The sequence below is a fragment of the Hibiscus syriacus genome, unplaced genomic scaffold, assembly GCF_006381635.1.
Source record: "Hibiscus syriacus cultivar Baekdansim isolate YM2019G1 unplaced genomic scaffold, ASM638163v2 tig00111586_pilon, whole genome shotgun sequence".
Taxonomy (NCBI): Eukaryota; Viridiplantae; Streptophyta; class Magnoliopsida; order Malvales; family Malvaceae; genus Hibiscus; species Hibiscus syriacus.
Window position 1 is genome coordinate 70,962 of NW_024063128.1, and position 7,674 is coordinate 78,635.

The 7,674-nt window shown below is 34.2% G+C and overlaps 1 pseudogene; it reads left to right on the plus strand.

Moving 5' to 3' along the window:
- Nucleotides 1-3,564: 3,564 nt before the first annotated feature.
- LOC120165664 lies at nucleotides 3,565-4,845 on the plus strand (annotated as a pseudogene).
- The last annotated feature ends 2,829 nt before the right edge of the window (nucleotides 4,846-7,674 follow it).

Below are 7,674 nucleotides of genomic sequence, written 5' to 3' on the forward strand. Positions count from 1 at the left end.
ATGCCCCTACCACATTTCTAGATCTATCCCTGTTTGTTGATATACTTCTACATATCCTAGGTAAGCTAGGGGTGTTGTCCCGATATGCACGTAAAAATTCCTCTGACCACACCATTAGACTTACCTTATTATGACAGTATTCGTATGCACATGTCTTCGTTTGTTATCATGATCATTTAATAATGCATGTAGTATGGTAGAGGTATTGTGTGACGCGGGGTTTGCGAGCTCAACGTTCATAATGTACTTCCGTTCGTAGGTTTCAGGTTTTGTGGAGTGCGATAGGACAACGACATCCTCGGAGGAGTCTCAGTGGAGTACCAGAGTACAATGATTACGACTTATTGGCATGTAGGTCATGATTTGAAATGAGTCCGTTGTAACATTTTAATTATTTATTTTATTTATCGAGTTTTTAAATTTGGGCCCTACTTTTGTAAATTTTATGGTTTCATTCGTTGTACAAATTTTAATGTGAGTATGGTTTCGAAGAAATTTTTTAGGTTACCGCTTCGATGGTACTGTGTGGTATTCGAATTTGTGGGACTTGGGTGTTACATTTAGGCTATCCATGTCCAAATCAATTATCTATTTTTCTCAAATATGCAATTTTTCGGATTAGATGAACGGAATGGAATGATTTTTTTTCTCACACCCCTAATACTCATTAACAAAAGTTTGGAGCCAACTAAACATTCTCAACCAAATTTATATCAGTCGAAAAGGTACTTAAATTTTTAATCTTCGAATTATTTGGAAAAACTTTGTCAAGTAACCATCGGGACTTGATGCTTATTGTTAATTCATAGTACATAATTTTAAATCTTTTTTCTGAGAAATAGGGCCATTAAATTGTTGTACAATTCAGTAGACAACTCAACTCTCAAAATTTCCTTGAACAAATCATCAGAGGAAAATCCCGCTTTCCAATCAATAGAACCAATATTATTAGAAAAATATTGAACCAATTCAGTTAAAGTAGTCTCAAACTTATTTCAGACTTCCTTTAAGTATTGGATCGTTTTAACATTTTAACTAACACAATATGTTTTAATAAGAAATAGAATTCTGATCACATTACTTGATGTATTGAACCCTTAATTTTTACTTAACTTATTTCTTCTGTCTTGATTAGTCTATACAATTCCATCTTCATGATAGTGTCTATCCTTTCCTAGATAACTTTCGTTGGTAGATTAGTAATTAGCTCATATACCTATAAATAATCAGGGTTGTTAATACAAAAATGAAAAATTTTGGATGGTCGAAAAGGTCTAATTCAAATCATATAATTAGGATACTGACATAAACATTATTTAGATTTTTTTTTTTAAAAAAAAAACTCTTAAAAATTTATTAAATCATGATTGATTTTTTTAGTAAACTAGAGTAATGCAAGGCATAGCTGTTCGAATAAACTCTCACATTTGAACATTAAATGCTCACACCCCTAACATCTAGGTCTTAAACCCAGGTCTTCAGAATAACAATAATTTTTTTATAACGGAAGCCACTTGGTTGTACTATTAAATCATGATTGATTTATCAAAGTTTTCCTTAATAAAATAATATTTTTATAGTTATTCAAATGAAAAGTGACACTAAAAACGAACAGAAGATTGAAGGCTCACTTCTTTGCTCTTGTTGATTAACTTTCTCTCTTTTCTTTAATAATCTTGCTTCAATTGAATCATTAATTGATTCATATTATTTGTTGTTATTTTTTTTCAAAGAAATTATTCTTTTTTTAGACCTCAATAATATTATTTTTTTTTGTACAACAAAAATAAATTTTTATTTAAAAAAATATTGATCAAATGCCAAAATACCAATAGTTACATCGAATATGCAAAAGGCCAAAAAAGTCACTCGATTACCCCATAAGCAAAATAACGCCAAAAGCAAATGGAACACCATAAACACATGATATCATATAAGTATATTGTCAAAGACAAAACAAGAAGCTAAGCCCCACTGTAGCCAAGCAAAAACCGCATCCGAAGCACACACAACTCCCAATAATGGTACGTAAAAGACTTATTTAGGCTCTTCAATATCATATCACCTTTTGTCTTTAGTCCTCATATTGTCACTCTAGCTCTACATTATCACAGATTCGCTTACTAATTAAGATCAATATCATCATTTTGGATTGTTGAATGGATAATCTATATATGTTAGTATTTATTATTCAATCTAACCCACCAAATCAAAATAATTTTCAGGTCTACTTGCTTGGAAATCCATTGTTGAATAAGTTGTTTAGGATTCCTCCTTGAGGAGGAAAGCATGATAGTTTTTCTTACCAAGTTGAACAGAAGAGTGGGTGAAGTGAGATTAATGTGAAGATATATTTGACAAACTCTAACCGATCGACCCATCTAAAACGGTTTATCAAGAGCAAGTCTCAGCCAGGTGGTAAAGTTTTATTGGATTTAGACAGCTGTGTGTGTATAGCACCAAGTATTTGTAAACATATTAATGGAAGTAGGTGAATAGTAAGCATATGATTGAGAATTCCTTAACCGGCATTCCTGATTATTAAAATCTTACCTTGTAGTCTGCATTCCTTAGCCTGGTGGTAAAGTTTTTGGTCCTGCTACCCTAAACCCTGAATATTATTGTAATGTAGCTAGGGTTACCGTCTATATCGAATGATTCACCTTGTAGCTCTTGTTAAGCATGGTTTTGAGTTAAAAAGGCCTCAACTCTGTTAGGGTGGGCAAGACAGGTGAAGGCCATTTTATTTCAAACCAATCAACATTGATTTCCATTAATCATCCTCTTAGTTTCTACATTTATTTCATTTCCCCCATAATAAATAATCCCCACCCATCTTACCTCAATACTATTTATACCCTCATCTCCCGTAATAAAGCTTTGAAAAACTTGACGTATGAGCATCAGCAAAACTTGACGAGAGTCTCTACGATTCAAACACTTTTGCTGATGCTCATACGTGAAGTTTTTCAAAGCTTTATTTTTCGAATCATTATATTATATCATTGTTATTATTATATGTAAAAGAATGTGTATCTTTGAATATCTAAAAGCACAAAATAATATTAATTGAAAATTAAAACAAACGCGGGACTCAACGATTGTGTAAAATATGTTATACGACATAAAATGTGCACATAAATATGACAGTAAATATAGGCGATGCCTCAACCTAACAACAAAGCTAAAAATTAATCACCTTTTCTTACCACGTTTAATTTAGTTGCTTCAAAAACTTCTATTTCTGGTAAATTAACCATTTATTATAAGTAGCTCCACAATTTTATTTCATCACTTTAAATGCAGAATTCATGAGAATTATCTAGCTTAATTTATTTGATCATCAATTTCTCAACAGTTTTATTATTATTAAAAAGGATAATTGTAAATTTTTTATTTATCATCTTTCTTACCAAGTGTTTAATGAAATTGCTTAATAGCTTTTTTATTTATAATGAAGGTCAAAATGGTCTAATAGCAGTAACTATATTTACAACACAATCGGCCATATAGCCGTAATGTTATATATTGCACTCGTATTTCTACTTCCAGAACCATCTCATTTTCATCGCTTTCAAAACAAGTTCGAACTTATTTTCTTTCATTTTCATCTATCCAAAGGCAAATTGAAAAAGATAAAAAACAATGGGGAGATCTCCATGTTGCGAGAAGGTGGGGTTGAAGAAAGGGCCATGGACCCCCGAAGAAGATCAAAAGCTGTTGGCTTACATTGAACAACATGGCCATGGAAGCTGGCGTGCATTGCCTCTCACAGCTGGTCTTTATCGTTATATGCTTCATTTTTAGCTCTTCTCTATGTGCTTTTGATCATGTATTTTTGTATATATAGGACTTGAAAGATGTGGAAAGAGTTGCAGACTTAGGTGGATTAACTACTTGAGACCTGACATCAAAAGAGGAAGTTCAGTTTACGGGAAGAGCAGACCATCATTCAACTCCATGCCCTCCTTGGAAACAGGTATAATTACAGTCTCGTTTCAGCACTTTACTTGTCTATTCTAATAATTTACATCTACAGGTGGTCGGCCATAGCTACTCACTTGCCTAAGAGAACAGACAACGAGATCAAGAATTACTGGAACACATCTGAAGAAAAGACTAACCAAGATGGGGATCGATCCAGTCACTCACAAGCCTAAAACCGACTCCGCCGCCGCTAACCCTAAGATGCTGCCAACCTCAGCCACATGGCTCAGTGGGAGAGTGCTCGCTTAGAGGCTGAAGCTAGATTGGTCCGAGACCCAAGCTAGTTGTCCCTCCCCAAAACCGCCTGGCTGCACCCTCTTCCTCTGCTCCGAGACCGCTATGCCTTGACGTACTTAAAGCATGGCAAGGCATCGTCTCGGGGATGTTCACTTTCAACGCAGACAGCCTGCAGTCTCCGACGTCGACGTTGAACTTCATGGAGAACACAACGCTGCCAACTGTTGGAATGTTGAATGACAACTTTGCTTGGAACTCATCGATACCTTGTGAAAGTGGGGATATTCTAAAAGTGGACAATGAGAGTAGTGAAAGTGAGTGGAAATGTTTGGAGAAAGCGAACCAGAATTCAATGGAACTACAAGAAATGGACTGCTCCTCGGAGGGTGCATGGTTTCAAGAATTATTCGGATTTAATGGTTTGTGACTTGTAGAGGAGAGGAGAGGAGATTTATCTGCAGAATGATTCATCAATGGAGACTCAAGTACTAGCGATGAATTAAAGCATGGCAATGCTTCAACCTATCTGTTGGTTTCATCTGCGCTTTGAGATTAAGTAGTATATGGTTAGGTCTTAGGTGACGTCTAGAATTTTAATGATAAGTGCCTTCACATTACCCATTAACTGGAATTAATAAATCTCCTATCTAATATTAAAAAAAAAAGCCGAGCTAACTGTTTCATGACTTGTCACTTGATAATAGGAATGGTGGAATCATGTATCAGACGAATATCAATCAGCTGGAAGGGCTTACTTGTTTGCTTGCTTGCTTCTGCTCTCGTCCCTATCACTTCCAAACAGATATGAATATTTGTTTATGTAGTAATTAATGAAGGAAGATGGGATTGTCTCCGAAAAGGCGGGCTAATATACGGTTAATATATAGTGTTATCGGATACATTATAATATATTTACAATATTCGGTTTAGCGCTACCGGAAATGTTGAGTAATAATAGTGTAGTAGGTCTAAATCATGAAGAAATATTAAAAAATTTGGCAACCGATAAACTTAGATTGTCAGTTTGTGTCGATACAAATGAAAAATGGATCGCTCCATAGCAATATTACATGTACAAATATGACAAACCGGTCCCAAAATGACAAAACCGGTAAACGCTACCTGATATGTGTCGAGTGTCGATAATTTAATATAAGTATTGAAAACATCGAAAAATATAATTATAATGTAATAGGTAAATTATTCATGTAAACGGTCTAAATATACCGATTTTTGAGAAAACATGTATACAAAAAGTATCGACACAAATCTAACAAGTGTCGATACTTTTTCTTCATACTGTATTTCAAATCCAAGTGCACTAAAAAGTGTCAATACATATATAACAAGTGTCGATCCCAAAAACATCGAAAACCATAATTATAATGTAATAAGTAAATTAGCAAAATAATCGGTCTAAATATACCGGTTTTTGAGAAAACATGTGTACAAACAGTATCGACACAAATAGAACAAGTGTCGATACTTTTGGTCCAGAATGTATTTCAGAACCAAGTGCACATAAAGGTGTCGATACATTTAAAACAAGTGTCGATCCCGAAAACATCGAAAAACATAATTATAATGTAATAGGTAAATTATTCATGTAAACGGTCTAAATATACCGGTTTTTGAGAAAATAGGTGTACAAAAGTATCGACACAAATATAACAAGTGTCGATACTTTTTCTCCAGACTGTATTTTAAAACCAAGTGCACTAAAAAGTGTCGATACATATATAACAAGTGTCGATCCCAAAAACATCGAAAACCATAATTATAATGTAATAGGTAAATTAACAATATAACCGGTCTAAATCTACCGGTTTTTGAGAAAAAAGTGTACAAACAGTATCGACACAAATAGAACAAGTGTCGATACTTTTGGTCCAGAAAGTATTTCAGAACCAAGTGCACATAAAAGTGTCGATACATTTAAAACAAGTGTCGATCCCGAAAAAATCGAAAAACATAATTATAATGTAATAGGTAAATTATTCATGTAAACGGTCTAAATATACCGGTTTTTGAGAAAACAGTGTTAAAAAGTATCGACACAAATATAACAAGTGTCGATACTTTTTCCCAGAATGTATTTCAAAACCAAGTGCACTAAAAGTGTAGATACATATAACAAGTGTCGATCCCAAAAACTCGAAAACCATAATTATAATGTAATAGGTAAATTAGCAATATAGTGGTCTAATGTACCGGTTTATGAGAAACATGTATACATGAAGTATCGACACAAATACATCAATTTCGAACATTTTTGTCCAGACTATATTTTAAAAACCAAGTGCACAACAAATTTCGATACATTTATAACAATTGTTAATCCCAAAAATCGAAAATAATTATAACCAAATGTCTCTAACATCATGTGCTGGAGGTTCATAACCATTCCATTCCGTCTTCAAAAAATTCAGTTGAAGTAGACTACGTGCTATAATTAATGAATAGGTAATTAACAATGTAACCGGTCTAAATGTACCCGGTTTATGAGAAAACATGTATACATGAAGTATCGACACAAATCAAGTTTCGATATTTTTGTCCATACTATATTTTAAAAACCAAGTGCACAATAAAGTTTCGATACATTTATAACAATTGTCATCCCAAAACATTGAAAACATAATTATAACCAAATGTCTCAAACATCATGTGCTGGAGGTTCATAACCATTCCATTCCGTCTTCAAAAAATCAGTTGAAGTAGATTGCGTGCTTGTATTCAAACCCAGCTTGACTTGAGGACATGTTAGTTTGTTATATCCCTCACCCGTTGCAAAACCCACATCGCCTAATCTTCTTCTCGACCTTGTTCTTTGTTACTTCTTTTCACTTGCGTGTTTCCGTTGTGGGTCGCAAACGTTGTTTAATCACTGCTTCGATTGACTGAATCATGGTGATGATTAACACCGACAATAGCATAATTGGTCGACCATACAATTATATTTGTACGTTGTGTCGAACGCAATTACATCACCGAGCAATATGTAATCTGATCTCGATGTAGAATCCGACCAAATAAGATTCTGCAACGCCCCTGATTCGTCTACCGAGATGTCACAAAAAACCCGGGATCATCATGTTTCTTATAATCAAAGTAAGCAATAAGCGCATTTACATCCCATCAATGATTTCCTTGCTTTACCTCTTTGAAGTGCATTTAGAGGTCTTTATGTGTAAATCCAACATTATGATAGCCCCCTGCCTACTGTTAAATAGTTCATTACTTGTGACGTGCCAACACCGACCTCTTTCAATGCTTTGCCTCATCGATATCAGCCTTACTTACAGATCTATTAGACGTATAAATGGTGTCATAGTAGGTGTGCACACAATGCATGATTATGTTTCTGATAAGACTACTTATAACCCTGATCGTTTGTATTTGTTGTTGTAACTATGACTCTAGCCTTGCATCATGTTCTTGTGATTGGCA